Below are 14,984 nucleotides of genomic sequence, written 5' to 3' on the forward strand. Positions count from 1 at the left end.
TTCTGTGAAGTACTCGTGGATTCAAACTGCTCACTATACACCTTGATAAAAGCCTTGAGGTGTCTTGTTTCCAGAATGGAGTCACTTTTGGGGGACAGCCACTGTTTAGGCACCTCAGGGGCTCTCCAAATGCAACCTGGCGTCCGCTATTGATTCCAGCCAATTTTGCAGTCAAATGGCACTCCTTCCCTTCCGAGCCCTGCCATGCGCCCAAACAGTTGATTTCCACCACATATAAGGTATCACCAAACTCAGGAGAAATTGCACAATAAATGTTATGCTGAATTTTTTCCTTTTACTCTTGTAAAAAAAAAAGCTACCTGGTTGAAATAACAATTTTGTGGTAAAATTTTATTTTTTTTTTTTCATGGCTCAACGTTATAAAATTCTGTGAAGCACCTGAGGGTTCAGGGTACTCACCAAACATCTAGATAAATTCCTTGAGGGGCCTAGTTTCCAAAATGGGGCCACTTGTGCGGGGTTTCTGCTGTTTAGGTACCTTAGGGGACCTCCAAATGCGACATGGTGCCCGCAATCTTTTTCAGCCAAATTTCCTTTCTAAAATTCAAATATTGCTCCTTTCGTTCCAAGCCCTCCCATTTGTCCAAACAAAGGTTTCAGACCACATGTGAGGTATCACCGCGCTCATAAAAAAGTGGGTAACAAACCTTGAGGTCAAATTTTTGGAATTACCTCTTGAAAAAGTGAGAAAATTGATGCTAAAGCAACATTTTTGAGAAAATTATTAAAATTTTCAATATGACAACGTAACGTTAACAAAATCTGTGAAGTACCTGTGGATCTAAAATGCTCACTATACCCCTAGATAGAAGCCTTGAGGGGTCTAGTTTCCAAAATGGTGTCACTTGTGAGGGATTTCTTCTGTTTAGGTACCTTAGCGGACCTGTAAATGCAACATGGTGCCCGCAATCTATTTCAGCCAAATTTGCTTTCCAAAATTCAAATATTGCTCCTTCTGTTCCGAGCCCTCCCATTTGTCCAAACAGAGGTTTCTGACCACATGTGGGGTATCAGCGCGCTCATAAGAAAGTGGGTAACAAGTTTTGAGGTCCATTTTGTTGTGTTATTTCTTCTAAAAGTGAATAAATTTGGGTTAGAGCAGCATTTTTAGGTAAAATTTAATTTTTGCTTTTTTTCATTCCACATTGCTTTTGTTCATGTGAAGCACCTGAAGGGTTAATAAACTTCTTGAATGTGGTTTTGAGTACTTTGGGGGGTGCAGTTTTTAGAATGGTGTCACTTTTGGGTATTTTCTGTCATCTAGGCCTATTGAAGTCACTTCAAATGTGATGTGGTCCCTAAAAAACTGGTTTTGTAAATTTTGATGTAAAAATGAGAAATTGCTGATAAACTTTGAACCCCTCTAACTTCCTAACAAAAAAAAATTTTGTTTCCAAAATTGTGCTGATGTAAAGTAGACAAGTGGGAAATGTTATTTATTAACTATTTTGTGTCACAGAAATCTCTGGTTTAACGGTATAAAAATTCAAAAGTTGAAAATTGCTAAATTTTCAAAATTTTTGCCAATATTCAATTTTTTTCATAAATAAACACAAAAAATATTGTCCTAAATTTGGTACTAACATGAAGTCCAATATGTGACGAAAAAACAATCTCAGAATCACCGGGATCCGTTGAAGCGTTCCAGAGTTATAACCTCATGAAGTGACACTGGTCAGAATTGCAAAATTTGGTCTGGTCATTAAGGTGAAAATTAGCTCCGTCACTAAAGGGTTAAAAAATGATGCCCAGAGTCGGCGCACGCGCAGATGGAGCTCTCGGCTCAAGCTCTCATCTGCGCATGCGCCGACTCCGGCTGCCATTTCTTTGAAACCTGCACTGCAGACATTTTCAGAATGGCCAGTGCCTCAGCGCCTGCAGCGAGCACCAGCACAGAGCAGTGCCGGCTACCCCAGGACAGAGGCCCACAGTGAGTATCTGGGCCCGCCTCTGCACCGTCCATAGCAATGCTGTACTCTTATGCAGTCCCTGCTTCCTGTGACCCTCGCTCCACCACCACTGCTGCCCCATCTCCCTGGTAAGGCACCACCGGATTATAAAATGGACCCCATATTTTTTTTTTTTAAGGTTTTTTATCTCTAAATGTGGGGTGCGTCTTATAATCTGGTGCGTCTTATAAAACGAAAAATACAGTACCTTAATCCTACTACTTGTTCACTAGAGTATCTAGCACTTAGGAGATGATTGCAGGCCTTCTTTGTGTCTATGTTTTAACCCTTAGCTTTGGAGGCGGAGCTTCACTACTTAAATCATGTAGTGCAGTACAGATTCATCTCAAAAAGCCTAGCTCCTTTGATCAAGAAGAGAACAGACATTTCAAAATGTTCCCAAATTCTTATGAAAAAATATTCATCACATAATGCATTGAACCGCTGCACCCATTTATTATATATATTAGGAGTCGGTCCATTTTACACCGACTCCACCAAATGGATACCGACTGATTTCATGACTCCGATTCCACAGCCCTGGCTAATGCACTTTGTATTGTGAAATATGGAGACAGATCTCCTTATATGCATTTTAGAGAAAATAGATTATAAACAATAAGGAAATGAGAGGAGTCATAAGGGCGGGTCCCCGCCGACTAAGCTTGATTGACAGCTCTCTATTAGTGGGAGAGACCTGTCCACCAGCCAAAGTTAGGCAGAGAAAAGTCAACAGGAAGTCTCCTACAACTCTTAAATAATAACAAAATAATGCAGATTTCCCTGCGGAAAACTCTGCAGCATGTGAATTATTCCTGCGGATTTCTCCGCAGGATCCCATACTTACCTGCCTTGATTGAAGACACTGGAGTCACTTCGGCTGCTTTCACACTACATTTTTTTTAACATGCGTCATGAACTTTTTAACGCAAAATCGGATCCAGTGCAAATGCGTTTTCATTTCAATGCATTTGCAATAGACTAGCGTCAACATGCGTTCACCTGCGTTTGCGTGCGTTATAGTGAGCATCCAGCGACTTGCAGTTTTTTAACTTTTTTTCAAAAACGCTACTTCTAGCGTTTTTGAGCTGCGTCCAAATACTGCAAATCGCTGGATCCTGACTAAACAGCACGCAAACGCATGTGAACGCTGGCATGCTGATAGGCAGGATCCTGCTTTCTCTACTGAGCATGCCCAGACACCAGCCTGGCGTGATCAGTCCCTCTTCTCCCTCTCTCTCCCTCCCTCTTTCTCTCCCCCGCCTGAGAGCTGCGGACGCTCGTAACCAAGGTAAATATCGGGTTACCAAGCAAAGCGCTTCTTAGTTACCCGATGTTTACCTTGGTTACGTGTGCAGGGAGCCCTCTCCTAGCAGATGCTTTCCCCGTGGGCACATAGCCTAACACCTACTGTACAGTAACCAGGTCGGCTGCTTTCACCATGCCAGGAAAAACACAAAAGGGGAAGCAGTCCCGAGTTCCCTTGCTTCTTATGACTGGTATTATTGCCAGACATTGGACCACAATAAAGGGAAAAAAAACAAACAAAAGGGAAACCTATTAGGTTTTTCCCCATATAAAGTGCAGCCAGCATCTGTAAGCTCTCATATACGGCATTTTATATCTATATATATAATTGCCTTATTCTGTCTGTCTTGCTCCAAAATTGTGTCCTTACGGTGACACAAAGCTGATTGGCCGCTGGGCTCGCCATGGCCCCGCCCCCCGCACGGATTGGCCGCTCGCCTCGCCTCGGCTCCGCCCCCCCACGGATTGGTCGCTCGCCTTGGCCTGGCCCCGCCCTCCGCATGGATTGGCCGCTCGCCCCGGCCCTCCGCACGCATCGCCAGACATAACCTTGCGATGCTGGGATCTTGACGGAGCCCGTGAACGCTGGTAACCATTATACACATCGGGTAAATAAGGTCCCTTAGTTATCCGATGTGTATCACAGTTACCAGTGTACACCGGCTCAGTCACGATCCCAGCAGCGCCAGACATAACCTTGCGATGCTGGGATCGTGACGGAGCCGGTGAACGCTGGTAACCATTATACACATCGGGTAACTAAGGTCCCTTAGTTACCCGATGTGTATCATAGTTACCAGCATACACCGGCTCCCGGTACACATGTGCAGGGAGCCGGCATTATACTCCTCTCCCCCCAGGACTACTCCTCCTATTATAGTCCTCCTATTATACTCCTCTCTGAGTATAATAGGAGAACTATTATAGCATGGGGGATGGAGCACGATAGGGAATGCGCAGCATAGGGGATGGAGCACGATGGGGGGTGCGCAGCATGGGGGATGGAGCACAATGGGGGGTGCGCAGCATGGGGGATGGGGCACGATGGGAGGTGCACACCTCCCCCCAACACACACACACACACACAACACACCACACACACACACACACTGGGAACCACAAACACCGCCCTACACAGACACCCACACACACAGACAATGCCGCACACACACAACACCGCGGCATACATAAATATACGCACATACCGCACAACACACACATTGAACAAAACATACCTCCCCCCAAAACACACCACACCCACACAACGCTACAGACACACAGCGCTCCACAAACAACGCCACACACGCAACACACATACAACACCTCTCTCACTCCCCGCCACACCCAGAACATGTACAGCGCCCTACACAAACACTTGGTAACTACACACAACAACATTATATTATATATATATATAACAAAAATCATACATGAACTATACAATACGTAAATTCTAGAATACCCGATGCGTAGGATCGGGCCACCTTCTAGTATTATATATATATATATAATCCCCAAGCAGCTGTGCATATCATAAAAAAGGCCTTTTATTTTACTCAAATAAGGGCCTGTCCAGTGGGTGTCTCTGGTTCTGATCCTTTGCCCCCTTCTCTTCTTACAATCACCATCCATCTTTTTTCATCGTACGTCATCAAGAGTCTCACCATAGCGCTCCTGTGCAGCCACACTTCTTTCTGCCCTGCCAAGCAAAGTACTGTAGAGTGCATTCGCAGAGGAAAAAAGTGCCGGCACATGAAAGACACTGTGTGTATGACGTAGGAAGCGTCATCCACACAAAGCAAGAAGGATGGTGACCGTAAGAAGAGAGGAGGAGCAGCATCAAAACCAGAGATGACCATCGGGCCGGACCACCCCATAAGCGAGTATAATGTTATGCACAGTGGCTTGGGGACATATATGCAGCATTCTAGAAAGTTGTATATAATAGCTTACAGGTGGTGTCCCTACTTTATATGGGAAAAACCTGTAGACAGGTTCGCTTTAAGGCTATGTGCGCACGTTGCGAAGATAAGGGAAAAAGGAGGGGGGGGAAGAGACGGGAGAAAGGAGGGGGGGGGAAGAGACGGGAGAAAGGAGGGGGGGGAAGAGACGGGAGAAAGGAGGGGGGGGGAAGAGACGGGAGAAAGGAGGGGGGGGAAGAGACGGGAGAAAGGAGGGGGGGGAAGAGACGGGAGAAAGGAGGGGGGGAAGAGACGGGAGAAAGGAGGGGGGGGAAGAGACGGGAGAAAGGAGGGGGGGGAAGAGACGGGAGAAAGGAGGGGGGGGAAGAGACGGGAGAAAGGAGGGGGGGGAAGAGACGGGAGAAAGGAGGGGGGGGAAGAGACGGGAGAAAGGAGGGGGGGGAAGAGACGGGAGAAAGGAGGGGGGGGAAGAGACGGGAGAAAGGAGGGGGGGGGGGTAGAGACGGGAGAAAGGAGGGGGGGGGTAGAGACGGGAGAAAGGAGGGGGGGAAGAGAAGGGAGAAAGGAGGGGGGGAAGAGAAGGGAGAAAGGAGGGGGGGAAGAGAAGGGAGAAAGGAGGGGGGGAAGAGAAGGGAGAAAGGAGGGGGGGAAGAGAAGGGAGAAAGGAGGGGGGGAAGAGAAGGGAGAAAGGAGGGGGGAAGAGAAGGGAGAAAGGAGGGGGGGAAGAGAAGGGAGAAAGGAGGGGGGGAAGAGAAGGGAGAAAGGAGGGGGGAAGAGAAGGGAGAAAGGAGGGGGGAAGAGAAGGGAGAAAGGAGGGGGGAAGAGAAGGGAGAAAGGAGGGGGGGAAGAGAAGGGAGAAAGGAGGGGGGAAGAGAAGGGAGAAAGGAGGGGGGAGAGAAGGGAGAAAGGAGGGGGGATAGAAGGGAGAAAGGAGGGGGGAGTGAAGGGAGAAAGGAGGGGGGATAGAAGGGAGAAAGGAGGGGGGATGGAAGGGAGAAAGGAGGAGGGAGGGAAGGGAGAAAGGAGGGGGGAGGGAAGGGAGAAAGGAGGGGGGAGAGAAGGGAGAAAGGAGGGGGGAGAGAAGGGAGAAAGGAGGGGGGAGGGAAGGGAGAAAGGAGGGGGGAGGGAAGGGAGAAAGGAGGGAGGAGAGAAGGGAGAAAGGAGGGGGGATAGAAGGGAGAAAGGAGGAGGGAGGGAAGGGAGAAAGGAGGAGGGAGGGAAGGGAGAAAGGAGGGGGGAAGAGAAGGGAGAAAGGAGGGGGGAGGGAAGGGAGAAAGGAGGGGGGATAGATGGGAGAAAGGAGGAGGGAGGGAAGGGAGAAAGAAGGGGGGAGAGAAGGGAGAAAGGAGGGGGGAGAGAAGGGAGAAAGGAGGGGGGAGAGAAGGGAGAAAGGAGGGGGGAGAGAAGGGAGAAAGGAGGGGGGAGAGAAGGAAGAAAGGAGGGGGGAGGGAAGGGAGAAAGGAGGGGGGAGGGAAGGGAGAAAGGAGGGAGGAGAGAAGGGAGAAAGGAGGGAGGAGAGAAGGGAGAAAGGAGGGGGGATAGAAGGGAGAAAGGAGGAGGGAGGGAAGGGAGAAAGGAGGGGGGAAGAGAAGGGAGAAAGGAGGGGGGAGGGAAGGGAGAAAGGAGGGGGGAGGGAAGGGAGAAAGGAGGGGGGAGGGAAGGGAGAAAGGAGGGGGGAGGGAAGGGAGAAAGGAGGGGGTAGAGAAGGGAGAAAGGAGGGGGGAGAGAAGGGAGAAAGGAGGGGGGAGAGAAGGGAGAAAGGAGGGGGGAGAGAAGGGAGAAAGGAGGGGGGAGAGAAGGGAGAAAGGAGGGGGGAGAGACCGAGAGAGAGATACTCTCTGATCACTCCAGGTGGTTTCTGGGCATGCTCAGTAGAGCAAACAGGATTCTTTCTATCAGCATACCACAGTTAACATGCGGTTGCATGCGGTACAGTCAGGATCCGGTGACATGCAGTATTTGGATGCAGGTCAAAAATGCTACAAGTAGCGTTTTTGAAAAAAGTTAAAACACTGCAAGTCACTAGCTTCTGACTGTACCGCATGCAACCACATGTGAACGCATGTTGACGCGAGACTAATGCAAATGCATTGAAATGAAAATGCATTTGTAATGGATCCGTTTTTGCTTTAAAAAAAAAGTTCAGGGCACATATTAAAAAAAACGTAGTATGAAAGTACCCTTAGGCTATGTGTGCACACTGCATTTTTTTGAAGCTGTGTTTGTGCGTTTTTGGCCGATAAAAACGCTCAAAAACGCGCCAGTAAAAACGCATGCATTTTTACAGCGTTTTGGTTTGTTTTTGGCTGCGTTTTTGATCTCTGCGTTTTTCCAATGCATTGCATGGGGGGAAAACGCAGAAAAACGCAGGAAAGAATTCACATGTCCATTTTTTTTTAAGCTCAAAAACGCAGCTTTAAAAAAAAAAAAAAAAAGCGGTGTGCGGACAGCAAAAATGAAAACTCAGACTTTGCTGGGGAAGCAAAATCATGAAGCTTTGAACCCAAAAACGCACTCAAAAAACGTGCAAAAAATTCGCGAAAAACGCACTGTGCGCACATAGCCTTAGGCCTCTGGCGTCCATATTTAGCATTGAGCCTACAAGATCATGTTGACTTCAACATCTAAAGGATCACAGTTTTTTTCTGCTTCATAAAGCTATAAATTCATTGCAGTGGCGCTCACCAGCAGATTTCCACCATCATAAAAGCATAATACATAACTCCGTTAAGACCAGACTGCAGCAAAAGAAAAGAAAACTTCCCTAAGAAATATTACCGTCAACCTGTGAACTAATTCATGCTACCTAAATCACAGGCAACACAGGTGGGGGTACTTTTTCAATTTTTTTTTTTTGCACACTACCGTGTTTCCCCGAAAGTAAGGCCCTGTCTTACATTAATTTTACCCCCAAAAGTCCCACCCTGCCTTACTTTCGGGGGAGGCCTTACATTGGAAAAAAAATGACAATCCTCCCCCCTGCAGCCTCCCCATTGTTTGAGATCCGGCATCCACCCCTTCCTCCCCCCTGCAGCCTCCCCATTGTTTGAGATCCGGCATCCACCCCTTCCTCCCCCCTGCAGCCTCCCCATTGTTTGAGATCCGGCATCCACCCCTTCCTCCCCCCTGCAGCCTCCCCATTGTTTGAGATCCGGCATCCACCCCATCCTCCCCCCTGCAGCCTCCCCATACAGTGGTTCTGCCCCCCACTCTGCCACCACACGGCACCCACACACATATCGTACCGGTACCGTACACACACACTGACACATACAGCCCCATACGGCACCCGTACACACACACAGAGTTTCGGAACTTACCGAAATCGGAGCGAGCCTGCAGGCGGTGACGTCGCGGCTGATTTCGGCCAATCAGCTGCGAGCCGGCTGACTGGCCAATCGCAGCTCGAGCTGAGGGCCAATCAGCTGCGAGCCGGCTGACTGGCCAATCGCAGCTCGAGCTGAGGGCCAATCAGCTGCGAGCCGGCTGACTGGCCAATCGCAGCTCGAGCTGAGGGCCAATCAGCTGCGAGCCGGCTGACTGGCCAATCACAGCTCGAGCTGATGGCCAGCAGGGAACCTTGCGGGGGCCATTCACCGGAGGCGGACCACGGGTGGCACGAGACTGGAGAAGGCCTGGATGGAGCGAGGGAACAGCGGTAAGTTCCTGTACTTTCCCCAGGGACCCCCACCCATATGCGGCCTTACATTACGCCGCGACCACCACCCATAGGCGGCCTTACATTCCCCGGCCCCCCCGCTACCCTGCCTTACAATCGGGGGGTGCCCTACATTGGCGGACCCCCCCGAAACCCCCACCCTGCCTTACTTTCGGGGGGGTCCTACTTTCGGGGAAACACGGTACATGTGATTATGCTGTTGTTACCCCCGTACACCGTTACAACACTGCAAGAGGCTCGCACTGGGCTGAGAACCAAGTGTACCCAGGTACAACGATGTTCGCACATAAAGCATTCAAACTTATGTTTATGTAGGTATTCAGTTCAGCAACAGCTCTCTAGGGGATTGGATGACATTTATTAAAAGGGGTTTTCCCATGAATAAAGTTAATTTCAAAGTTGAGTTTTTAATCAATAGATCTTAGAATAATAATAAGTTCCGAAATTGGATGAGTTTTAAAAAAATGTTCCCGAGCGGAGGTAATCTTATAAATGTGCCCCTGCTATGTACTGTGTAGTGGCCGTGTGATTGTACGGGGAGATGGTCTTATTATACCACATCTCCTGGGAAGGGGAAGATGCAAAAAGAGTATACAGATAGCACAGCATGGAATCACAGCCGATTCTTTTTGTGAGGTAAAACATTTCCCCTCCACTTTTGTAAAAAATGTTTTAATTCCTTCTTTGAAGTATTTGCGATCAAGTGTAGTAATGTCTTTTTACTCTTTTGCGTACTCCCCTGCCCAGAAGATGTAGTATGATCAGACATCCATTACGCAGTACATATCAGGGGCACATATATAGGATTTTCTCAGCACAAGAACTTTTTTTTTTTTAAAACACATCCAAATGTTCAAATTATTATTATTTCAAGATCTATTGATTAAAATGAACTTTGTCCATGCTACAACCCCTTTAGGTCACAGATACTTGAGGCCAATCAGTGTCCTTCAAATAAATCAGACATCCGGAAAAAGTAACAGAGAAGCCACAGCTAGAACTTCGTTCAACAGTCAAATACATCCAAAGGCAGGTACAGCAAAGTGAATGCAGGCATTCTGTGACAATGTCAGAAGATCCAGGGCGGACAACACCAGAACGGCACCGGAGGAGAGTATAGATATTTTATTTGGTTGAACATACTAATTGAGAAGGGATTGCCCAACTAGTTGTCAACTCCTTTAAGAGCTGCAGCCACAATAGCATCTAAAAAGGACAGAAACAAAGCGGGGAAGCTCCCTTCCTGATTTCTTATTCTTTTGCATGTTTGTCACACTTAAATGTTTCAGCTCACAAACATTTAAGTAGTAGAAAATGTTGTTTAGAAACAAGGTTTTTATTATTAAGTGAAATAGAAATTCAAACCTACAGCTGGTTGGGCCACCCTTAGAAGCAACAACTGCAATCAAGTGTTTGTGATAACTGGCAATAAGTCTTTTACAACGCTCTTGCGTAATTTTGGCCTACTCATCTTCGCAGATTTGTAGTAATTCAGCCCCATTGAAAAGCTTCCAAAAATGAACCACCTTTTTAAGGCCACAGAATTTTAATTGGATTAAGGGCAGGACTTTCACTAGGGCATTCCAAAGTCTATTTTTTTTTTAAAGGGGTTATCTGGCTTATTTTGCCTTTTCTTTTTGTAATTTCACTATTGGGCTACATTGGGGCAGGTAAGTAGATAGTAACTTCCTACCTGCCTTGCTGTCAGCCTCTCTCCCCCGACTCAGAGCGGTCGAGATTTTTCGGCTTTCTGAGATGTCACGTCTACAGGCGCAGGACACTGTTGACAGGCTTCACAGCCACTTCATGATGCTGCCCTGCTGGCGGGTACCGTGTGTGGAGTCCCCACCCACCTTCCCCCCGCACCCTCCCACACATTCTGTAGTGCAGTGGTCTAAGACGCTGACGGTATGCTGCATGCGGCCCCTGATCCTTCTTGCAGCACGCAGGCAGTGGGCCCCCTTGCTGATCACTGCCTGTGCTGGGGGCCCATGCAGTCACCGCTTTATATGAAAGGACGGATTTCCCCGGCGCTGCTTAGATGGGAACTCTGTATACAGCTAGTGCAATGATCAGCCGCCGGCCAATCAGAGGCCAGCAGCGGATCACTGGAGAAGCTGTATAAAGAGCTCCCATCTGCACATCCGCCGGGAATCTATCCTCTGATATAAAGTGCTGTCAGAAGCAGGGCACCAAGGGAATCAGGACAGGTCAGAAGGATTTGTGTTTGGTTTTTTTAACGTGTGTGAAGTATGGCACACTAGGGGGCACTACTACATGATGGGAGAGGACCAGAAAAGGGGCCATTACTATAGGATGAACAGGATGGGCACAATACTATAGGATGGGCACAAGGATGGGTTTGGTTGAGCTGCATAAAAATAAAGTGTGTACAGAGAATAAAAAGATAATTCAAGAGAAACAAAAGTTAGAAAACAAAAAAAAAATAATGTTTAAGCTTAAAACATTTTTTGGAATTTATGTCGGACAACTCCTTTAAGCCATTCAGATGTGGACTCGCTGGTGTGTTTTGGATAATTGTCCGGCTGCATAACTCAATTGTGCTTCAAAGCTTGAGGTCAAGAACAGATGGATTACCATTCTCTATCAGGATTTTTTTGGTAGACCGCAGAATTCATGGTTCCATTTAGCACAGCAAGTCTTCCGGGTTCTAAAGCAGCAAAACAGCCACAAACCATCACACTACAACCACCATATTTTACTGTGTTACGTTCCTTTAATGAAATGCTGCGTTACGTCTACGCAAGACGTAATGGGACAGACACTTTCAAAAAAGGTCAACTTTTGTCAGTCCACATAGTCTCCCAAAACTCTTTGGCATCAAGTTGTCTTTTGGCAAAACTGAAATAAGCCTTTATGTTTTTTGCTCAGCAGTGGTTTTTCGTGTTGGAACTCTACCATGCAGGCCATTTTTACCCAGTCCCTTTCTTATGGTGGAGTCATGAATAGAGATGAGAGGATCCGTGGAAGCTCGGTTCAACGCGTGCAGCAGGACTTTTGGAAAAGTTCGGTTTGGGACCCGGACTTAACCTGAACCCCAATGGAAGTCACTCATTAGGTAGTCTGGGTCTCCGCCCACATGCAGCCAGCCGTAAACTGATCACTTCCGGAAGCGGATATGCAGGATTTTTCCATTTTTATTTTTTTTGGTTCACACTACATCTGATTATGCTGTTATCACCAGTGTGAGTCGATCAAGCAAGCGACTCTCACTGGCCTGAGCACCGAGCGGACTTTAGCACAGCGATGCTGTGTTTGGTACAAATGCCAAGCACCAAACCTACAGTTTGCTCATCTCTTAATCATGAACCCTGACCTTAACTGAGGCCTGCAGTTCTTTGGATGTTTTCTTGTTTTTTTGTGTGATTTCTTTGATGAGTTATCATTCTTGGGGTAATTTTGGTCAGCTGGCCACTTCTGGGAAGGCTCAACACTATTTTTCGCCATTTGTGGATAATAGCTTCCACTGTGATTCGCTGGAGTCCCAAAGCTTTAGAAATAGCTTTAGAGCCTTTTGCAGACTGATGGATCTCAATTACTTTGTTTCTCATTTGTTCCTGAATTTCTTTGGATCGTGGCTTGATGTCTTGCTTTTGAGGATCTTTTAGTCTACCTCATTTTATCAGGCAGGTCTTATTTAAGTGATTTCCTGTTTGAGAACAGGTGTGGCAGTAATCAGGCCTGGGTGTGGCTAGGGAAATAGAACTCCATTCCCAAAGATGTGATAGACCACAGTTAAAAGATAAATTAAGGTGGGGGGGGGATAAATCACTTTTTCACACAGGGCCCTTTAATTTTTTTTTTTTCCCCCTCAATAATAAAGACTAATTTATTAATTGCATTTTGTGTTTTCCTTACCCAATACTTAAATTTGTTTGGTGATCTGAAATACTTAAGCAAGACAAACATGCAAAAGAATAAGAAATCGGGAGAGGGCAAACACTTTCACACCACTCTTTATACAAGTAGGCACAAAAGGCAGCACTGTGGCTCAGTGGTCAGCTGTGGTCCTGGGTTCAAACCCACCAAGAACATCATCTACAAAGAGTTTGTATGATTTCCTTGTGTGTGTTTCCTCCCACATTTCAAATACATACTGATAGGGAATTTAGATTCTAAGCCCAAAAAGGGGCAATGATGACCATATCTGCAAAGGCTAGTGGAATTAAAAACACAATATACCGTATTTTTCAGATTATAAAACGCACTTTTCCTCCCAAAAATTTGGGAGGAAAGTGAGGGATGAGTCTTATAATATGAATGTAGCTTACCGGGGTGGTGGAGAGGGGTCGCAAGAGGCCGGGGGAATGCTGAGACAGCTGTGCAGGAGCTGTGGCGGCTGTGCAGGAGCTGCAGCCGCAGTGCGAGGTATCCGGTGGCTGCTGCTGGAGCGACTGTGCGGTGTCTGCGCGGGGTCTCTGGCGCTGTGGGTCTAGCGGTGACTTCAGATAATGCCGCCCAGAGTCGCCATGTGTGCAGATGGAGCTCTTGGCTCAAGCTCTCATCTGCACAGGCGCCGCCTCCGGCCCATTAATCTCCCTCCAGTGGACTTCCGAAAAATGGCGCCCGGAGGTGGCGCTTGCGCAGATGAGACCTCTGATTGCATTGACTCTAGAGCTCAATCTGCTCTGACTCCGGGCGCTATTTCTTTGAAGCCCTCACCGCACATAGCTGTCGCTGCAGAAGCTGCCCAAGCACAGCCTACAGTTTCTGGGACACCCACCGCCCCTGCCTCCTGTGACTCCACCTACGCTACTACCCTCTCCGTAAGACACCACCAGATTACAAGACAGAGCCCATTTTTTTGCTCTGAATTTGGCGTGTGTGTTATAAGCTGGTTCGTCTTATAAAACAAAAAATACGGTGAGTAAAATAAATAAAAATATTTAATAACATTGCCTAAAGTGTCAAATTGTGCAGTAAATGTATGGCAGAAGTGTGCTATACAGGAAAGTATATATCACTAAATGGCCATATCACCTCTCAAAAAAAAAAAAAAGCCAAAAACAATGGAATAAAAATGAGCTGAAAAGTTACATGAACACAAAAAATATCAATAAAAACAACAGAGCATACAGGTGCAGTAAAGTCTTCTTTGCTTCGGGAGTGGCGGACTATCAATCTGTGCATATTCTGCCTTAGGCAATGATGGTGCTGGAGAAAAGAGATCAACGAAAGTAGAGTGACCTGTCCATCAGAGACAGGCAGTGGAAGAGGTTGTCCCTCTGGCAACTCATTTGAATAAGATTTCAATGATGAATTTTTGTAAAACAGCAAAAACAATTTCTACAAGCAAGGTACGGACTTATTAAACATTATAAAGCCATTTACGCCATTAGTAAACTGTAACTGCATAGTGGCAGCTGTGGTCTACAGCAGATCCACTCCTATGCATCTGTATAGAGGCCAAAATACAATTGATGGAGCTATGTTGATCCACACTGCACCTGATCACTTCCGGCAGGTACAGAGAACAGCTGATTGGACAGGTGTGACAGCCCCACTGATCTGAATTTGTTGAACTAATGACCTACCCTAAAGCTGGTGTCACACATAACGACGACGACGTCGCTGCTACGTCACCATTTTCTGTGACGTTGCAGCGACGTCCCGTCGCTGTCGCTGTGTGTGACATCCAGCAACGACCTGGCCCCTGCTGTGAGGTCGCCGGTCGTTGCTGAATGTCCAGCTTCATTTTTTGGTCGTCACTCTCCCGCTGTGACACACACATCGCTGTGTGTGACAGCGAGAGAGCGACGAAATGAAGCGAGCAGGGAGCAGGAGCCGGCACTGGCAGCTGCGGTAAGCTGTAACCAGCGTAAACATCGGGTAACCAAGGGAAGACCTTTCCCTGGTTACGCGATGTTTACGCTGGTTACCAGCCTCCGCTCTTGCTGCCAGCGCCGGCTCCTGCACTGTGACATGTGGCTGCAGTACGCATCGGGTAATTAACCCGATGCATACTGTAGCAAGGAGAGCAAGGAGCCAGCGCTAAGCAGTGCGCGCGGCTCCCTGCTCTCTGCACTGTGACATGTAGCTGCAGCACACATCGGGTTAATTAACCCGATGCGTGCTGCAGGAGAG

At 47.4% G+C, this 14,984-nt stretch overlaps 1 protein-coding gene across 1 annotated transcript in view; it reads right to left on the minus strand.

Moving 5' to 3' along the window:
- The window catches only part of ZNF292 (zinc finger protein 292), a 76,157-nt gene that overhangs the window by 38,465 nt on the left and 22,708 nt on the right, over positions 1–14,984 (minus strand). The window lies entirely within an intron of this gene.

The sequence above is a fragment of the Anomaloglossus baeobatrachus genome, chromosome 3 (assembly GCF_048569485.1).
Source record: "Anomaloglossus baeobatrachus isolate aAnoBae1 chromosome 3, aAnoBae1.hap1, whole genome shotgun sequence".
Taxonomy (NCBI): Eukaryota; Metazoa; Chordata; class Amphibia; order Anura; family Aromobatidae; genus Anomaloglossus; species Anomaloglossus baeobatrachus.